The sequence below is a fragment of the Uranotaenia lowii genome, chromosome 1 (genome assembly GCF_029784155.1).
Source record: "Uranotaenia lowii strain MFRU-FL chromosome 1, ASM2978415v1, whole genome shotgun sequence".
NCBI lineage: Eukaryota > Metazoa > Arthropoda > Insecta > Diptera > Culicidae > Uranotaenia > Uranotaenia lowii.
Window position 1 is genome coordinate 108,652,052 of NC_073691.1, and position 22,465 is coordinate 108,674,516.

General features: G+C 32.9%; 1 long non-coding RNA gene across 1 annotated transcript; it reads left to right on the top strand.

The window, feature by feature from the left end:
* Nucleotides 1-14,337: 14,337 nt before the first annotated feature.
* On the top strand, nt 14,338-19,679 carry LOC129738235 (uncharacterized). Its single transcript, XR_008735498.1, has 3 exons — nt 14,338-14,893; nt 14,990-15,444; nt 19,409-19,679. It is a non-coding gene; the product is annotated as an uncharacterized LOC129738235 (long non-coding RNA).
* The last annotated feature ends 2,786 nt before the right edge of the window (nt 19,680-22,465 follow it).

Sequence of the window (22,465 nt, forward strand, 5' to 3'; positions counted from 1 at the left end):
AGCCGGGGGATGTTGTGGGCGTCTTGCTCTACAAAACCCCTCGATCATCTACGCCTCTGAGCTCCGGTGTGACAGCTCGGTCTGTCTCCCTTGCGACGCCACAAGAAGCCAACCACAAAGAAGAATACAATATAAGAGTGTCTCAAAGAATGAGTTGAATAAATGTAAGCCTAGAAGTAACACGCGGTTTTAATTGCTCCGACATTTCAACTTATATTTTAACGCTTTTTAATTAATATTAACTTATTAGTTCGCGTTCTAATTATTCGGCCACCGTGCGGGGCGTGAATTCATAAAATTCTTTCTTTCAAAAATTATTCTTTTCAATCAAAACTATAATTCATTGATTCAAAGATAACAGGAGCTGGATTCAAAAAAATGAATGTTTTGAATCAAAGTTAGATTTAATTCGTTCCAAAATTCAAGTTTACTCTGCGTGAATACACGGAATCGTCCATCTTGTGACAGGCAATCATAATCGTAGGCATGGTAGGCGAACAATTCGCTGTCAAAAAGCGCTCCGTCTCCACCCCCCACCAATGAGAAACTTTTGGTACTCCTTGCCTACTGTTGCTCAATATGCAACCACCCGTAGCTGTATAGGCACGCTGGTTATTACTTTACAAAAGCGTTGCCAGTAATGATATTTTACAACGTCGCTAGTTGGCAAGGTTGCCGATCACCAGCGCGAAAACTTCGGATTTCAACTTCAATGACAATATGTTTTCCAAGGCTCGCAAACAAACAGCTATCCAAAATGTATTTAGAAACAAACGGGTGGTTGAATGGGAAAGAACAACTTTTTTACTTTATGAATAGTTATAGTGCTATTTTTATAGCCATTTAATGATAAATTTTTGATATTTCAAAAGTAAGGAAATTTTCCAAGAGTAAACCCTTATTGGACAATGGATAGGAATCCTATCAAATAATTAACTTTGAAGAAAAAAATGAAAATGGAAATAGTGGGAGGGCCTAAGGAAATGTGTGAAAGTAAAATTTCATTTGTATTTTGAAGCTAAAACTATTTAGCAATTATTATCATTCGCGTACGAGAAATTAAATAAAGAAAAAGTGTTCGGTTGTTTACGGAATTGGAAATCTAATCGAAGAAGTGCAATGAAAATATTTTTTGATTAGTGTTTACAACGATGATGGTTTTAGGTTTCAAATCATTGTAATCAAGCGAGCGACGAGAACCTCATAGAAATGGCGTCATATAAAATGCTTGCAAAGAAATAAATTCGTATTGAACGTCAAGCGACGGGTGAAGTCAAATTTTGTGTTATTTGTGGAAGGCATACGGAATGAAAAATATAAATAGAAAGAAAAATGCTAATGGGGATAGTTTAAAATGCGTTCAAAAATTCAGTAAAAGCCGACGAAAGCTGCTCCAAACGCCAATAATCGAAGGAGTTGAATCGGGAGGAAGAAAAGTCAAAATTTTAGTTTGGGGAAAATCAGTGGGGCAAAGAACAAGATGTGGTGGAAATTCAAAGGCAGTTTTCAAAGTGATAAAGTGAAAAAGCGGTGTTTGACATAGAAAGCTTTGAGAAAAAATGGATTATAAATTTAAAAAAGTGTGGGAGGTTGACTAGAAGTGCCTAGAACGGGAGCTTCAAAAATGGAGAAGAAGAAGAAGCAACCCAAGTGCTGAAGTGAATTTTTTTCCCGTAGTGTAGAGGGTCAGCTAAAGGGCTGGAAAGAAGCGGGATGAAGCGAGAGTGCAGTGGAAAACCCGGCTTGCTTTGATCGAAGAAATATAGCAAGAATCGGTCGTGGGAAAAGTGGCCTGGGTAAACGGCTTTTGAAAAGAAGTGGGTGGGAAGAGAGTGTGAAGTGAAAAGAGCGCCTAATTGGTTCTGAGAGAGCCTGCAGAAAGCAACCGGGTTAAAAGTGGTGGAAATAATATCGGTCCCCGTGAGGAAGTGTGGGGAAAAAATCTAATAAGTTTAGATGAATAGTAGTGAGAGGAGAAGGAAGGAAATAGAATAAAAGCAGATATTGGAAGCTATTAGTCCAATCAGTCGCTAAGAAGAAAACAACTTGGGCTGCTTTTGCTTTGATTTAAGGAAAAAAAGTTGTCCAAAGAAGAAAAAAGACGTTATACGGTAAGGTAAGTAGAGTGGCTGCAGAAAGGTAAGATGATGAGGATACCTGAAAGTTCAATTTTTCATATAAATATATTATAATGATCAATCACTTGCGCCAACTATCCAGGTATATACACGGATGCCGGAATACCTGATGAAATTTTTTAAAAATTTTAATTTTTTTATAAATTTTTGAATGGTTGCGGAGGTGATTGATACATTAAACCAAAAAATACCAACATTGACACGAAGTACACACAGCCACATCAGATAACACGAAGCCATGGTGCCGGGTATGGAAAATTCTGTATTAGATAAACGCCGAACTGTTAACACGAAAAATGCAGAGGTTCATACTTTGGTAAAATTGCGGTGAATCCGTGCACCCATGGTGGATTACCAACATACAACATACAACATACAAAACTATTTAGCAATTATTATAATTTTTGCCCCTAGATGTATGCAGCATCATTGTTTTTTTTTTGGAATATAAATGTTTTTAAAATAAAACGTTAAAAAGCAAGGTAAAATTGATAAATTAGAAATTGTAAACAATTATGAAGGTGTTTTGTATCCTTTATGATTAAGAAAATTCTTCAAAACCGTCAAAATGGGAACTGATCAATGTTACCCCAAAGCATAATATCCTGAACGGCAACGCAATCGATTTTTAAATCAAATTTAAAGCAGTCCAATAAATTTCTGCAATCATGTTTTTCGTTTATAGGAGTCCAGTACTGGTTTTGAAAATATGAAACATGCCACATTCACCTTAACAGAGAAAATAATCAAAAAATATTGAAAAAAGTGATCAATATTACCCCGGATTACGGTACCTTTCTTTTTCCAATTGACTTCGACCGATTTCTTCCAGGCCGTAACGAACCCCCATGTCGAGCTTTGTCTATTTTGACTAGTTTCAGCTTGCTTCATTGACAACGACCTGACTAGTTTCGACCAAAACTTTGGCTCATTGAACAACTACCAGTTGGCAGAAACCAGTTGAAACCGATTTTTATTGCGTATTCAGAGAAAAATTGGATTCACGCAACGGTAGTTAGACCCGAAATTTGACAACCGTAATTTGACAGCTCGATTGATGGGCTGCATTTTTGTCAGTGTAACCGAGTAACACTGAAGAAAATAATCATCTTAAATCTGAGGCTACTTTTCTGCTGGTGTTTTTGTTGTCCTTTGATAAAAAGTAGCATATGCGAATAAAAAGGTAGGTATAAGTAAAATATGATTTTGCAAATTCAAAATCAAAATCGCTTTCAGGTATGGCGCTTTTGAGAGCAGAAATGGAGAAGCATGCCTCTCCTAATACAATTGCCCATTGTTTGTTTGCGTACTATTTTTTGGGACTGGAAAAAGTAGAGCTTGCCAAAATTTAAAACAACAACAACAACAATCGGAAATTGGGTTAGCAAGTTTGAACTCAACGGAACGGTTAACAGATGCAATAGGGAAAAAATCTTTTTAAAATTTTCCGAAACAGAGCGGAAGTGGATCGTTCAACAATTACAACAACAACAACGATTGCTCCATCGGAAAATTCATTTTCCTTAGCAGTAGTCAATGAAATTCCCGAATGCACAGATGTCGATCACATTTTATTATTTTTATATTTTTTACTTCCGTTGTATCACAGAGTACCAGAGTTCGGGCTGGAGCCCCAACCGTGTGTAAAAATACCAACCGTGATTTCAAAATAAACGACGCCATTTGTGCAACTTAGCTAAGAGCCACCAGATGTCGTTACCGGTACTTTTATTTTTTCCATTTTTTCTACACGCTAAGGCGGTAATACCTTCAACGAATGAAAAATGCGCTCAAAGCCAAATTTATTTTCAGCCACTCAATCGGGTATTAAAATTATTATATGGTTTTTCAGTTTTTGGCCTGTGTTTATTTTTGTCGACATGAAATTCACTACATCAAAACTAAATTTTTTTTTTTTTTAATTTAGAATAAATTTCGATGATGAATACAAATTTAAAAATTCGTTCAGTATTCTTTTTTCTTTCACAAAATTGTTATCTCGGTAGGATTGATGAAAAATTGGCGCATGGTGTTATCGGATATCTGTAATAAGTAAACCTATTAGAAGGGGGGATAAAATTTTGATATCGAGTTGCTTTTAAATGCCTTTTGCTATTCCCTTAAATTCTTAGGTGTCCGGGTAACCTACTTTGCTCTGTCTAAGAAGCCAAGTTCGATATTAAGAAGCTATTCCAATTTTCGAATATTTTCGGAAGTAGGTACTGAAGTCCTATCCTGGCAAAAATGACGCAATTTTTACATGCTAGAATTTCGCAATGTTCGAACGAAGATGGGTGGTGATCATAGTAAATGGAAAATAACAGGTAGGCCATTGCGCTTAACCTCACTTGAAAGCTCCGTGTATGTACACAGCATGCTTGCATACCAACAAAAATAGTTATGAAAATTTGGCAGTTTTATATAGAATTCCAATCCAAATAATTAATTTCTCCGTCAATAGCTATTCGATTCCTTCGAAAAGGGCCTCAGATTAAAGATTGATTCTTCAGGCTCATCGGAAACTATATTTTGCTTTGGATTTCCGGATCTGAACCATAAATAATGAGCATTCAAAAGAAATTTTCATCACCGTCCCTCTTCTTTGAGGGCAAACAATTAAATATTTTCTCCTGTCTATGTTCAAAATTTGATAAAAATGTAAAATACTTCATATTTCTGTGATAAACAATCAATTTGATTGAATTTTTTGTTCAAACCGCACAAGAAAAGGACCACACAAGGAAAAATAATCACCAAATTTTAGTTTTAAATCGATCAAAAGCCCGTTGCATATTACTTTTAGCGATTTTGAAAAGCCAAATATTGTTCGTTGCATTAAAATGCATCAATGCATATTTTTCTCATAATTTTGATGATTGTCAATTTGAGGAAAAAATTGATTTTCTGAAAAATTCCATACATTTGCCAGTTTTTTCCATAACTATTTTTGGGGGCTCTTACCAATACGTTCAAAGAGAGCGGAATAGCCTACCTTGTATATTTCAAAGTACTATGGGTGGTGAGGTGGTGATACTTTCGATTAATTAGATGCTTGAAAAGCTTCGTTATGAGTGAAATTAGATTAAAAAAAAACCTGATCCTAAACAAAAAGTTGAGTTCATCCATTAGAGGGGTATCATAAATTAACACACCATACAGAAATCCTGCGGCAAATGTTGACTGAACTATTTTTGAAATTATAATTCATATTAAAACAGACACATTATTAAAATCTTAGATGAACTTTCTCTTCAATCAACTAAATAATGTTTGCTTTTTTTTCTCAAACAAAATATAAAACGAGTACCAAATGAGGCAACATTGCTAAAAGAAAAAGATTTCGTTTAAAGAGCATAATTCCTGCTGAAAATTTCATTATGTTGCTTTTTCTACACCCCAAAAAAAAGAAAACCAGCTGAACTCTGTTTTGGTGTGACCTGGAAGTAAATTTTGGGTTATTTATGTTCTGAGTGTTCTCAACTGTTGACAAAAAAAATCGACAACAACAGCTGAGTCACTTAGCTAAGAGCCACTAGGTGGTGCTGTTTTAGGCCAATTTTAACGGTTTTAAAATGGCCGACGATTCAAATTCTTACACACGGATTCGACACATATTTGTTCGGGGCCCGATCTCTGGTTCTCTGTGGTTGTATGTTGTTCGGTAGAAATAAAGTAGCCAAATGTTTTCAAATTGTTTGTTTAATCAAATAAATGTTTCTAAAATATCAATGGTTTCTTCAAATAAAAGATATTGAAAAAAAATCCGAAAAATGTTTTGGGTTGGTTTAGGCATCCATTTTTTTTAAATCAGTGGTTGTTTTAGTTTTTTTTATCACGAAAATAGGTAATTAAAAAATATTTCATGTTGATTGTTAAAGAGTAGTTTTTGAAATATATTTTGTTCTACCTCTATAAGAGTTAATATTTTTATAACTCAATTTGTTACGGAATGGTAAATATGTAAGGCTAAAGTCAACTTTTCTACTGCAAATTAATGGAATTAGATTTTTTCTTGAGACGTCGAAAACAATCCCTTCACTATATTTTTTTGTAATTATGACATGGACTATAAATGATTCTGAACAAAGTGATGCTTGTTCCGTCGCGTTACTTGACGTGTCACTCTTATTATACCATCCGCTTTAAAGTTAGAAAAGGAATCCCTTAATACTATAAATTTTTATAAATAAAGAAATAGATTGGTTCCCGTTTTGTTTTTCAAATCAATGATTCGATACATTTCTTTTCTAAATAAATGTGATAAATCATTTAAGGCCGATGACATAGTGAATACGATGCGATGCGATGCGGTGAATGCGATTCAATGCGGTGAACCACATTTGATGAAAATGTATGTGAATCGCTTAAACCTTACATACTCAACGCGGCGAAGGAGATGTCAATTTGTTCCGCCGCTCGAGTTCGCATAGGCTGCGTCCGTAAATTTTCCGCCAATTCGCATCGCATCGCACTCACTATGTCATCGGCCTAAGAATTGGTAAAATGCATTGAAAACGGATTTAAATATCACTGCATCATTCATAATTGAATTTTAAACAATGGTTTTTTCGCCGCAAAAACTCATAAATATAATCTGAATTGTTTGTTTCAGTGCAACAGCTTTGACGTCTTACGGTAGTTTTTCTTCTTCTTTTGGAAGAGTTGCAAAAATCCAACTTTTCTCTGTAGGAGCAATATCTATGATTGAACGTGTCGTAACCGGACGAATGTATTGCTTCAAAATGCAACCAAATACACGCGACTGTACTCGGAAACATATCTCATTGAACTGACGCTTAGCAGAAGAACACGCGTTTTTTTTTCTTTCTAACTGAGAAGAGAGGATTCTCCCGTTCTCTTCTATTATTTTGTTTACCCGAGAACATCGTCATATGACTCACACATCTTCATGCATGCTTAATCGAGATGTTCTCTCTTGCTGGCATTGGCTCGAATTGCTGTCAACTAGAAGCGTTACGCTGAAAGTCGCACAATCCCGTTCCCTGAATAATACTCTTTTAAATAAACCGTTGCCTTCATTCAATATTTAATTTAATTAGCATCACACTACCATTATTCTCTATACATTCGCCTCCACCTCTACTGTATGATATGAGAATAACGAAATTTACAATTATGATCTTAATGATCATTTCCATCTTTTAAACATCAAATTCATCAAAATGAAATTCGTTATAATGATACAGAATGAAACAAATCACTTGTTTGAATTTACTATAATCACAACCCAAATGCTTCTTTACCTTGCAATTGTCATTGAATATCTGCCTCTTACATTGTTCACCCCTGATAAGGAAATCAAAAATCATTCTTCTCCGTTAGAATTTGTCAAAAAAAAAACTAAAAAGATAAGAATTGTTAAAACATGTTACTCTGTATTCTTTACTCTGTATTTTGTGTCTCTTGACTTTTTTTTCTTACTATTTCTTAACAACGTTCTTTATTCTTTACTTTTGACTTCTTATTATTTATTTCAAGCTTATAACTCTTTACTCACTTCTCTCTTCTCTTTATTCTCTACTTTCCTTTTTTTTCTTTCAACTTTTTTTAACTCCTTTATTTATTTATTTTTTTAACTTCTTACTTTTTTTTTTAATACCCACTTTTGACTTTTTTTTTAATTCTTTTCTTATCATTCATTACTCTTATTTTTAACTTAATTCTCTTTAATTATCACTCTTCATACTTCATTATTTACATTGTATTCTTCATTTTACTAATTTTTTTTACACCTTTCTCTTCACTCTATAGGTATCATAATTTTTGTATCTTTGATCTTTTTGTTCTTACCCAGCTTCTTTTAAACTCTAAATTCGTTTTTTTTTGCTCCTTGCTCTTTATTATTTTTTTTAATTTGTTTGTTTTTTATTTACGTTTTACATTTTTTTCTTCTTACTGTCTAGTCTTCCCTTTGTTATTATTGGTGTTCGGACTAGCCGTAGAATCAACTACTCCGTTCGTTTTTACTATTTGCTCCTCGCTTTTATCATTCTTATATTGTTATTTTTTTTTGCTCTGTATCCCTTATGATTTGATTTTACATTTTCCTTACTCTGTACTTTTCGCTTTGTTAATAACTACACTCTTTACTTCTTACTATTCCTGTTTACTGTTTGATCTTGTCGCTTCTTTGTATTCTATATTGTTTCCTATTTATCCTTACTTTTTACTTCTTCTTTACTATTTTATATTCACATGTCTGTTTTTCATAAGCTCTTCTTAAATTTGCAACATTGATCAAATCGAATCTTTACTCTCTACGTTTTGTTCTAAGCTCTAAACTCCACTTCCTGTTCTTTACACTCTACTATTTATTCTTTTCACCTTATTCTGTCTTATCTTCAATCTTTGTTTTTTTTTTAGTTTCTTAATTAATGTTCATTTCTTTATCTTCTAAACTCTTCGCCTATTTACTTCATTCATAATATATTATCCTTAAATATTTTGTTCACTCTGCACCCGTTACTTTTTTGCTTACAAATCCTCTATCCACTCTTTGTCCTTGGCACTTTCCCCTATACCATTGCACTTTAATGTTTACACTCTTTATACTAGATTTTTTTTTTATAGTTTTACTCCTACCACTTTACCTTTTGAACTTTTATCTCTTCATCTTTTTTAACAGTTTCTCATAACTCTTCAGTTTTTTTTTGTTATTTTCTCTTCATTCCTTACTGTTCGCACTTTGCTCAAAGAATGGAGCTCTTGGTTCTTCACTTTTTATTTTTAACTCCATCGTTTTCTATTAACTCTTACTCCTATAGTCTTAATATTCTCTTTTGAACACTTTCCTTTCTACTCTTAATTTTTAACCCTTTTTTTTGTGTTCTTTATTCATTACTTTTAATTATTCTTTTTTTTTTATCTTTACTTTTTAATGACTGCTATCTATTCTTTGTTTTTCCATTTCATTCATTATTATTCACTTATTTCACAATTTTAATATTTGTTTGTAAATATTCACTTTCACCTGCACTATTTAATCATCAAGTTTTAAAATTCACTTTTCATTCACTTTATATTTATTTCTCTTGGATTGACTGTTAAACTGTGATTTATCTTCATTAATGTTTTTTGGCTATCTCTTGACATTGAACTTTTTTTTTTCTCTCTCTCTGCCTATTATTTTGTGTTCTTGATTTTCAACTAATGATTCTTAATAATTTTCACTCGATTCTAGGCTTATCTGATTCTTTAATCCTCAGCTTTGAGTGTTGATTTTTCTCTGATGACTCACTTTCGTCTTTTTATTTTCTATATTCATGCTTTACCTGTATTTTTCTCCTCTTCATTCTTTGTTCTGTATTATAAACTTTTAATCTTACTCATTTTTCCTCTCAAATCTATATTTTTTAAATTTTATCTGAAACAGAACACATATTAAACTTAATTTAATCCTTTTTGTTTTTTTTTTACTTTGTACACGTAACGTTTGGTTTATATAGCTGCTCTCCACTCCTTAATTTTTGCCTTTGACACTTTCTTCTATACTCTTTACTCTTTTATGTTTCCTTCTAACTTTGTACACTTAACTTTATTTTGTTTCTTTTTGATATTAATATTTTTTTTTTTTATTGTTACTTCATTATATTTCCTCAACACTCCTCACTTTCAACTTTTTGCTCTATACCTTATATTTTTATCTCTTCGCTTTTGATCTTTCGCTCTCCGTTTTTTTTTTACATTGTCCTCTCTATTACACTCTCTTCTGTCAACTTCTTATTCTCAATTCGTAACTTTTTTTACTCTCCTCTGTTTACGCTCTACTCTTGACTTTTTACATTTTAGTCTTTGCTAAGAACTCTTTACCTATTATTCTTTTTATTTTTTTAACAGATAACTCGTGGTATTCCATTATTTTCTCATAGATTCTTTGTTCTTCTATTTTACTTTGTTTTTTTTTCATTGGTTTCCTTTTCATCTTTTACACTTCACTTTTAACTTTATACTTTTATTTATTACTCCTGGATTGAAACTCAACTTTTGACTCTGTTACAATTTTTGATTTCTTTTTCATGATACTTAACATTTGACTCTTAAACTAAGATTCTTCCTTCGTCTTTATGTTTTTTGCCATAATTTCTGGTGCTTGAACATAACTGTTGAGTTTAGATTGTTGATCACTAGCTTTGCGATATTAGTGTGTACCACTTGATTCTTGATTTCGAATTCTTGAAAATTGAATATCAAATTCTCGCTCTGAAATCTTAATTCTAGACTGGACTTTTATCGGATATTTGACTGTAACATTTAAAATCTTTGTTTTCTGCCCAATGATTTCGGTTTCTTCTGCTTTTATTGATTATTTTTCGATTTTTTTTATTTTAAACTTATGATTCTCGATCAATGCTACTCGATTCTTGGCTTTTCTTATTCTTGAATTCCCAATTTTTAGACTCCCTCTTCAACCTTTTTTTCTTCTTTCGTTCTTTGATCCCAAATATAAAATTTTTATTCTCTAATGATCTTTGCACTCCATTCTATAATTTTTTTTTCTAAAAATTCGTTCATTACTCACATTTATTTTATTTTATTCTTTTGGTATTCACTTTGCACACGTTATTCTTGCTTTTCAAGCTGCTCTCCAATCCTTAATCTTAGCCCACTTTCCTCTATACTTTTTATTCTTTTATCTTTTCTATTTACCCTGTTTATCAGATTTATTTTTATTCCATATTATTTACTCATTACTCTCAACTTTCAACTTTTTGCTCTAAATTTGCTTCACACTTTGCTATTGATTTTCTGCTCAGAACTTATAGTTGTAGCCTCTACTCTTGTCTGACGACTAATTGAAAACTTTGAAATCTTAACTTCCTACTTTTCATTCTGGATTGTTCTACATGATTTCAATCTCATAATTCTTAATCACTGAATCTGGATTTTTGACATTTATTATTCTTGAGTTTCCCCCTTTGAGACTTGATTTCCTGTCAATTTTATAATCTTTTTTTTTTATTCCTTTCATTCCTTTTTTTTTTTTAATTGAAACGGATGATACATTGAGGCTTTAAGAAGCCAAACTCGTTTGGTATGTTTACAATTGTTCGCTTTGGTGTGGACCCTTTCATTACTTTGTTCTTTTTTTACCTTTTGCTCTTCACTCTGTCGCCCATACTTTTTGCTTTTAAAACTGCTCTCCAATCTTTGCCGTTATGACTTTTCTCTATACTGTTATTTACTCTTTTCACTAAATTCATTTCTATTCTACTCCATAATATTTATTTTCAACCTCTATACTTCTAACTTTCCACTCTTGCTCTTGAATTTCTACTCGGGACTTGTTCTAGCATTAACTCTTGTCTGACAACTTATTGAAAACTTTTAAATCTTGATTTTGTACTTTCAATTCAAGAGTCTTGTACATGATTTTTTGATGCATGTTTCTTGATCATTGACACTCGATTTTTGAAATTCCCCATTCTTGAATTCTCATTTTTGAGATTTCACACTTCATTCTTCAATCTACACTGTTGACTTACTTCTTACTTTTTACACTGTATAATTTATTTTTTGCTTTCCTTCTACAATGTCTCTCTTCACTTATTTTTCCTAATTATCACGTTTTTATTCTTTGATCATCTTTCCTCTCAATTTAATTATCTTTTCCCAATCCATTCATTAGTGTGTTCTCTTTTCTTTTCTTTTTTGTTATTCAATCTTATTAACTTTGAATCTGTACTGGTTACTTTTTCCAAATTTTCAACTGAACTAACATGTTTGGGACTGTTATTCACCCAAAATGCAGGATTTAATTTTTGTTTTCTTTTTCTTTAACTTAACCTGTTTGGGACTGTTATTCACCCTACAGCAGGACTGCATTTTACTTTTTTTTTTCTTTTTTACTTAACCTGTTTGGGACTGTTATTCACCCAAAAGCAGGACTTCATTTTTGTTTTCTATTTCTTTAACTTTACCTGTTTGGGACTGTTATTCACCCAGAAGCAGGACTTAATTTTTTTTCACATCATTATTTTCAACCTAACTAACCTGTTTGGGACTGTTATTCACCCAACAGCAGGACTTCATTTTTATTTACCTTTTTTTTAGCTTAACTTTTTGGGACTGTTATTCACCCAAAAGTTAGACTTCATTTTTGTTTACTTTTGTTTCAGTTTAAACCTGTTTGGGACTGTAATTCACCCAAAAACAGGACTTAATTTTCTTTCTTTTCTTTTTGCTTTTCAACTTAACCTGTTTGGGACTGTTATTCACCCAAAAGCAGGACTTCATTTTTGTTTACTTTTCTTTCCAGCTCAAACCTCAACAATATAAACACTTTAAGAGCCTTCTGCTAATATATTAAGTCATTGTGGCTTTTTTCTAGTCTAACCTGTTGGTGACTATATTTTACCCTTAACAAGAATAAATGAATTATTTTTCTTTTAACTTCTGCCGTGACCGAATAAAATGCAAAGCAATCAGCATTTCTTCTCAGATAAACACTTACAAAAAAAAACTTTTTGACTCAACTCCATTTTTCCATTCCATTGATGAATTAATTAATGGAAATTAATAAATAATTTCGTTCTTTAGAATCATAAAACTCTGAATCATTGTTATTTCGGATAACTTACATTATTTGACAGAATTTTCATTTCAAAACCATTTTGTTTTACTAACTCGAAATATCCAATATTTTTGTGATTTACTAAAATTTACATGCGTGTTTACTATTTTTCTTCTTTGTAACCCATCTGAAATTCAATTTCAATAATTTTTCCACCCGATCATTCTATGTATGTATAAGTACGTCCAAGTGTACTAGCCGTCATTTCGACAAAAAATAGCTACTGGCGAATATAACGCTGTGCCCCTCAAGCCAAAAAAAAATCTAAGACCCATAATAGAGTTTTTCCTGAGACAGATGGTGGTAGGGTAGCATATTGTTTTTGTTTTGAAAAATGTAAACACCTACTGGTCGCCATTTTGAACTTGGGAGATTAGCACTGTTAAATTATTTCTTCAAAAGATATATTTTTTTCAAATTAACATTACATAACATCAACATTACCTTCAAATTATGTCATGTCTACATTTTTTTAATTCTAGCTAGTTTAAAAAATTAAGAATTTTGCATAACCATTTCTATTCCACCGCCAATTTGGTATGGTTGCTATCCGGCCATTGAACATGCGTAGTGTTGTTGTTATTTTTACCCTACCATCAGATGCCGAAAATTGTAAACATGAGAAATCAGCTGTTCGGTTGACAAGTCGGGAAATGCCTTATAGAGCATTTCCTGAGACAGATAGTGGTAGGGTAGCTTTTTGTTTTTGTTTTGAAAAATGTAAACACCTACTGGTCGCCATTTTGAACTTGGGAGGCTAGCACTGTTCAATTATTTCTTCAAAAGAAATTATTTTTTTCAAATTAACATTACATAACATCAACATTACCTTCAAAGTATTTCATGTCTACAATTATTTAGTTTAAGGTAGTTTAAAAAATTAAGAATTTTGCATAACCATTACTTTTGCACCGCCAATTTGGTTTCGTTACTATCCGACCATTGAACATGCGTAGTGTTGTTGTTATTTTTACCCTACCACCAGCTGCCGAAAATTGTAAACATGAGAAATCAGCTGTTCTGTTGACAAGTCGGGAAATACCTTATTAACCGGGAGATGGCATCCCTATCCTTTGTCATTGAATTTGACAACCATCAAAATTACGGGCCCACGATTTTGTGGGCCCATAACAAACCTGACATTTTGCTGTCAAGGACCTGAACTAAATGTCAAATGCTAGAGAAGTATGGTTGATAGCACACTAACACATCAATCATTCTGATTCCTCATTGGTTGAAATTTTGACTTTTGAGACTTCGTACTGCTTTGAGAGGAAAACACCATAAAAGTCTCTCCCGATGGATAGAAAAAAAGAAAAAGATTCTTGTTCGAAAGAAGAACTAGATTGCCACCTCCCTGATAATTAATGATCTCCCAAATCGACCGATAACTATACCTTTCTGAAAGAAAGGCAAAACGTCAAACAACAACAACAACATCCAAGTGTACACAGTAAACGAAAACTACCGAGTTCGGTAATTTTTTTTACAGAACCTGTTCTGTAATTCGAAAATTTTCGGTAATTGATCGATCTGACGTCTTGTTTTTACCGAGTTCGGTAGATCGATCCTTTAATTAACGAGGCTCGTTTATTTTTATGTAAACAAATCGCTTTGCCGTAAATTTTCGGTGAAAAAACACCGAAAACTGTAAATTAGTGTTGCTGTCAACACAAACGTCAAGTTTCGAGCGCACATTTTTTGCAGCTTTGAGCGCAACCGTCTCTTTTTGATAACCGCGATGTATTAGTGGCGTCCCGCTTGCGCAAAATCAATTTGAAACGTTTTTAATTTTTGCATATGCGCAGGGGGTGCTTTCAATCGAGCAGTAAAGTTTCGGTATCACGTGTTTGTAGATGATGTTGGGGGTCAAAATGTTCAACCGCTGCGTGTTGAAGTTAATTAAGACCATTAATTGTGATTGAAAAAAGTGAATCTAATGTGTCAAACATCTTTCGGTGACTGTTTAAAACCACATTCCACCAGTTATTTAAAAAAAAAACCTCAAAACCACAACGGTAAAAGAGCACCAGGCTCTGTAATTTGACTTGAATTCCTCAGGTTCAACAGGCAAGTTCAGTACGGTAAAGTAATCTGAGGTTTTCGCCTACTTTTTAAATTTAAGACCAAATAACCCGCCTGACACTGATGCTGATAATAAGTGGTAAGTAGGAAATTGATAACGAAAATCAAAGTAAACTTTGAACAATAAATGAGACGATTTTGTTTTGTTCGCGATGTTTATGTATTTCTGTTTTAGTTTTGCGTTTCCGAAATTTAGGTTGTTTTGGATTCATTTCGAGGACGGCTGTTCCATTAATCTTAACTGTAGGCAGATAAACAACCAAATTGAAACGATGGAATTGGATTAACAACCGACCGAACAGTTTGGAAGTGCAGGAAACAAATTTGAATTCATCCGTGGCCTTCATGGAAAATACTACTTAATACCTCAAAAAACCTTCCAATGGAGCTCTTTCGTTTATTTGCAGGTAATTTTTGTATGACTTTTCTGTGTCGTAAATTTATTAAAATAATTCATTCTTACAGGAACCGGAACATTCTGCTTACCAGCTTGGTTAAAGTTGGCTGAATACCAGTTGGTGCCATTATCGATGACGGATCTATGGTTGGAGCTGATGCCAATGCTGTTATCAAAGTTATCATCGCAGTTATACGAAAGCTATTCGCGCTTCTAAACCTTGTTATTATCTGGTAAGCAAAAATTATAAGACCTTTAATCACTTTAAAATACCAAAGTTAAATTTACCATCAACACGATCAAACTGTCGCTCTCAAATTTTTCTTGTATTTTAAGCAACTTGTTTTCAAATGGTCGAGTATAAGTATTTCACAATTTTATTTATTTTTCAAAAATTTAGATTTACAATTTCAATAGAATTCCCTCTTTCAGTTCCCCTTTAGTTTTAAATATTTTGGGACAGCTCATTAAAAATAATTTAAAGTGAACAATTCATTTAAATTAATTTTAATGTAACATTTAATACCATTCGAACCATTTCACTTTTTTTTTTTTTTTTTTATTTATCATTTGCTCTAGCAAACCAGAAAGGTTCCCGATAAACACATCAATAAAAGCATTTTTATTACCGCTTTCATAAAAGTCTAGTTTATATTAAAACTTTTCTTAGAACTATATTTTGATTTAGTTTTTTTTATTGTTATTATGTTTAACAACTCTCTTCGAGGACTTACCTACCACAATGCCTTTTTGAAATTGTGCCTATTCAGACTTTTCGAATTGACTTTAATATCATGATGATTATTATGAAACATTGTCTAAACAATTATTTTAAATTTGACATTGGTTTTTAACGTAAAATTTCCATCTTTTCCAAATGACTTGGATTGTACAATTACCATCATGTTTAAATTCGACAAAAGTAAACAGTTAAATTATTTATGTACACCCGCATAATTAAAAACAGTTGGGGATATAGTACTAACTATTAACTTAATATATTGGTAGCAGTACCAGTATGAAATATCTTCCAAGTATCATTTCATTATACATGTTCAAAATTTTATTACCTCAATAAATTATGACAGGATCGTATCAGTGACAGTGACAATATGATATATGATTTAGTAAGTATAGTATAATAAGAGAATAAAAATTTGCAACCTTTGAATATTGTCTCTGGACCTTATCCAGGACTCTAACAGTGTACGACAAAGTTTCCTTATATTTTCTTAGCATTAGACATTAAATTAAAAAAAAAACAACATTGACAACATTGTATGAGTTAGACAAGTCGTTATCATTTCACCTCTTGCGGATAATAACTAATATTGTTATTTTAAGATGTAGTTGTGAGCTTATGCATTTTTTCGCTCTTGGGTTCAGCATCTGCTAATTTTCACTTCACTTCGTTAAAATTTGTGTCGGCAACCCCACGCCAGGTTCGGAACTGAAAACTGTGTTCAAAATGGCTCCGAAAAAAAAAGAATCACGCTGAGAAAAACACACAGAACGCGAAAAGTAAGTAAAACTATATTATATTATCGATAAAAACTAGTGAGATTAAATAAAACTAATGAAATTACAGAAACAAAGATCTCTGCTGAGCGGAGAGCGGAAAAAAAATCTACTGAAAGGCTGAACAATGCAGATCTGCACAAATAGGTAAGATTGTATAATCCATGTATAATATCAGAAATAAAAAATAAAAATCTCAACATTTAAATTTTTTAATTTTATTTTATTTTTTGTGGGAAAGAATTGGAACTATATTGGTTATGGTACAGGGAAGCTCTTTTTAAAAATATTTTACAATATGCGGAACGTATGATTGAGCGTTATTTTTACTACAAACTACTATAAGCAAACTATATCCATTGAAGTTGATGAAATCTATGATTTTGTATTCCAACGTAGCTAGAACATTCAGGTAGATTGTTTTGCTCGCCAAAAGTGGATGATATTTTAACCGTATCCAATAATGTAGCATGAAATATTTGTTCGAAAAAATCGCTCTTTTTGAATGGTAAACATGCTTAACAGCCCTTTCCCCATATGGTACTTTAACAGATAATCATAATACAGATTGTTAATATGGTCTGTGTTATTGTACATATACTGTTCACTTTACAATAAACGATAACGTTTAGAGACAATATAGAATATTCTCTATATATTGTAATTGATTATGCGGGCACTATGCCATTATGAATAATTTCAATTTCATGCCAAACTCTAATTTATTTTCCACTTTATTATTTTGCGTGCAGTGAATGCTATGAACGCACTCCAATTTATTTACCACTTTAGAACGATTTTTCGTGGCCGGATGAGTATAAAACCGCTCGTGTATTGTCGAACCGCCCGCTTAAATCTTCCTGAACAGGACAAGCAACTCGTGTGCAGTGGCCAGAATTTGGATGTCAACATGAAGGACAGAGGTTTTGTGCGCAATCGAATTGGGCAGATGACCGAGATGGCTACATATATCGATCGAATTCAGAGACAAATTATCCTGGGAAAGTATATGACGCTCTGCGTAGTGCTGTTGTAGGATGACCATAATTTTGCTGAAAATCACGAAAAAGGTAAGTTTTCTATTCTTAAAACTTCTTCTCATGCTAAGTACAATTCCATGTTTATTTCACAGAACAGTTAAAGGATTCGAAGCTTACTTGAACATTTCAGGATCCGATAAGGAAGAATGTTAATAAGCTGCCAATATGAAAAAGGAAATATATATAGTTCGGGATTTCTGGAAATCCGAAATGCAAGCGTCGATAAATAATTTTAGCATCCGTCGTTAGGTGAGTAAATATTCTTGTTCATTTTTTTCATTTTCTTACCTACTAGGGTAACGGACTTATTTTAGACCAGAGGACCTATTTTGGGCCACCTTGTCTAGCTCTTTTATAAAGCAACTTATCATGAATTTTCTTGACGAATATAGTTGAAGCTCGGGAACTTAATGTATTGCATTAATTTTTTTCACATTTGGTTGCTTTATAAGAGAAGAGAGCTAGACAAAGTGGTCAAAAATAGGTCCCGTGGTCCAAAATAAGTTTGTTACCCTATTTACTCAATATTCAACAGTAAACTGTTCCTATAATACACTTCAATTGCTTGATAATTTTTTGAAATATTTGTTTGCAGCTTAACGCTAAGCCATCTCACAAAAGATTCTCGGTTTAAAAAGTCTGTGCCAAATCAAGTCTGGTAAGCGAAAACGACTGTATCAACGTTAAATACCCCGCAATGGCTGGAAATAGGACATGTCGTAGGAACTGATTAAGTGCCATACTCATGAATTTCCAATCGGGCAACAATATAAGGGATTTTTCAACAGGAGGTGTTAAATCGTTCAAATTGTACAGCTTAATTCCTTATTAACTGACACTGAATTATTTCATCGAAGAGGTTAGATTCATTATGGCAAGGCTTTTGAACATAATCGACATCGACCCAGTGTTGTGAAGAAAGTAGGTAACCAAATGGCACTGCGTGAGCCAAGACTCATTAGGGATCATCGGATTGAAATCAAGCCAAATAAACATCCAAGTGCTGCGCCAAAATCCGATGGATTGATGACCGATGTACTCTGCCGAACAAACCTGCGTTCGGTAAGTAACAGGTTTGAAAATTCCCATCTTCAAAATTGTTAGTATAATTTTGATATTTTTCGGGTTGGAAGTATTTTTTTGCTCACATAGAAAATTAAAACAGGCATATATTTACACAAGTAAAATAGCAATATTCAGTTTATGTTATAAAATTATATTATTTATTCCAATACACGTGAAAGGAGAATTAAATGTTCATTCGTCTTAACGTTCAGAGTAGGAGACATTCATACTATTTAGCATGTTGCTACTACATAAATGAAGGCGTTTAACACTTCAGATTGCCATTATGAATATAGCCTCCGCTGGCAGATAAAGAAGTACTGTCAACATTATGAATCTTTGTATCGGTTTTTTAAAAAAAGGTAGTTTTTTTGTATCGATCATACTTACTTATACAAATAATATAAATTTTTTAGTACAGCACTCGCTCGTGGAACGGATATTTTTTAAATCAATTTCTCTTGGTGATCGGACGTTTTGGCAGATGAAATCAGTCAAGTTCAGTTCATTTTCTACGTTACTGATGGTCCTCGGTCCAAAAATTAATTTTTGTTCCTTTATCATTTTATTACAGATGGATGTAAAGAATTCGATCATCGATGTGTATGCTGATAGGATTTGCTCAGCGCTTGTTAATGAGAAAAACTATGCTCCTGCTACAAAGTCAATTCCTTGTGGCCCTCAGTTTTCAGTTTCAGGAAACACAATGAAAAGATATTTAAACAAGAATGGAAATAGAGATACAAGGAAATTATTTTTGCTCAAATAATTTAAGGAAAGGTTTGTTTTAAGAATTAAATCTTAGAGTTTTATCATTTCTTGTACGTTATAATTCTAATTAAAAAGTCGTCAAATTATTAATAAAAATAAGTTAAAAAATATCTTCGTTAATTGATTTTTTTAAAGCATACCCGAATAGAAAAATACTGTTACCAAACAGTTACTACAATAGTTATACAATCATTCGGAACAGCGTAAAAAAACTTTTAGAAAACATTAACTGACATCGTAAAAAACATTCCACTTATTGTGAATTCCAAAACGACGGTCTGTTGAATATGGCGTTAAGTTATGTTACTGTTTAAAACTGTTAAAACGATTGTATGGAGGAACTGTTCTGCAAACAATTGAGATAACGTCCAAAAACGGCTCGTGGAAAACGTATTTTGGTCATCAAACTGTTTTCACTACAGTTATTCTTAGAGTTCAATTGTAACTGAACATTGGCTGTGAAAGTTCTGAAACGATTTGACAAAACGTACCTTCCGAAGGTATGCCTACGCTTATTGGAATCATACGTGAATGTGGCACGCACACATGTGCAGATTTTTATACAGGGTTTTCGGATCTTTTGATGAAAATATTTTTGTTTGAATTTAATTATTTATTAAATATTTATACATTTAGTTTACTCACAAAATCATCCATCAAGAATTGGACACCAGAGTTGTTGTCAGAGATCGACAACAACGATCCCATCCGGCCACAGGCACAGCGAATGGGTGGTTTCATTTTTTCTGCGCTACCGGAATCCTTCCTGCCTTTCCTCTACCAGGAAGAGGTATTTCCGACACACGGGCGGGACGTTGGCGTAGCTGCTGGTCAATAAATCCATCCATCGTTCGATGTTCCTTCCAGCGTAGTTTTGTTCCTCCCAGCACAACATTGCTCCTCCAGCTCCAGTTGCTGAAATAAAGGAAACCTTTTTCGTACATTCGAATAAATTCTAATGTTAATGAAATTTACCTTTTGCGCTGGTGTCCCCCGGTGGGTCCTAAAAGTCTGTCCGTCCGTCGGATCACAATCGTAGAGAAATTGTTGCTGCTGGAACGAGTTGAACGCGAAAAACGAAACATCTTGTTTTTTTTCGTATTCTTCTTCTATTTGAGTTGACAGCACTCGACAGTGATGCCAACTAGACCAATTTTTCAAAATTGTACCATTATAAGATTAAAATGTGAAAATTAAAAAAAAAATTATTGGCTTAGATCGAATGCTTTTAGACCTTCTTACTGACCTAATGACTTTTAGAAATTATTAATGATTGGCATGGTTAAATGAAAGGTTGGTTTAGTCAACTATAAGAAAAATAAAAAAATGTATCAAAAGATTCTGCAATTTTTCTAATGAAAGACCTCAAATTCAGATGAATTGGAGCAGTTCGTCATGAACTTGAAATCTGTCGGGTACCGAATGCAGTTATAAGAGAAAACACATCTTGCCTGTCGGCCACTTATGAACCCAAAAGTTTTCTTGCCGAGCCGATACCGGGAATCGAACCCAGTACGCCTGGCATACCAAAACCAGACTTGCACCAGCCTATCCGCTAGACCACATCGGTGCTTCACGCATCACGTGCACTATGTCATCGGCCTAAATCAAGAGCTGAAATTCGTTAAGTATAATGATAGTAGAAAAAATTAAATTATTTTCATAATTGTGTACTGAGTTTGTACAAAATCAATTGGCATCTCTGACCGGGCATTTCGTTGATTTTGACGTGCGAGTATGACAAGTATGATAGAAGGGATGGACTGTTTGTTTTACGGTTAGAGTTCAGTTTTACGATTAAAGAAAAATTGAAGGAAATCGTTCAAATCATTCTATCACTTTTTCAGATACCATCGCACGTGTTCACATGAACGTTCATATTTCGTTGTTATCGTTGGCGAAGTAAAGTTTAGGAGAACAGCTACGTTTACAGATACAATCACTATTTCTGAAACCGTAGATGTATCGTAGAGACTGTTTGAGATATGGTTTTTTAGTATGCGGGTATCCAAAGTTGGTATCAGTTTAATACTTAGTTAACAATACCTAATGGTTATCAATCGAGAAGTTTTATCTACTTTAAGCTGGCCATTTAAAATATTTACTTGTAGAATTACTTTGCTATGTTTGGCTTTAAACTGAATCGTATAAGCCGTTTCTAATAAAAATTATAAAAAAAATTCTTTTCTTCCAGGTCATTACACAATACTATCTATTTTTGGATTTTATGTAAGATAAAATAGATAAAACAAATTTAAGATTTATTTACAATTATTTACAATACTTCAAACATAAAGCGTCTCGGAAGACAGAAATTTTTAGAAGAATAAATTTTTATGGACATAAATTTTAGTTAAAATTGCAATTTGTGATAATACTGAACGTTTTTTAAGTTTGCACTAAAGCTTTCTGATTTGAAACTGAGATAACGTTTGACAATCAGTATTCTTAAAAATTGTGAAAATCCACAAAAATTATGTCCATGAATATTTTTTTTCTCTAAAAATTTATTCCTCCGAAAGCTCATATCACATTAATTTCGAACAACGCTGTTTCATCCCGAATAGAAAAATACTGTTACCAAACAGTTACTACAATAGTTATACAATCATTCGGAACAGCGTAAAAAAACTTTTAGAAAACATTAACTGACATCGTAAAAAACATTCCACTTATTGTGAATTCCAAAACGACGGTCTGTTGAATATGGCGTTAAGTTATGTTACTGTTTAAAACTGTTAAAACGATTGTATGGAGGAACTGTTCTGCAAACAATTGAGATAACGTCCAAAAACGGCTCGTGGAAAACGTATTTTGGTCATCAAACTGTTTTCACTACAGTTATTCTTAGAGTTCAATT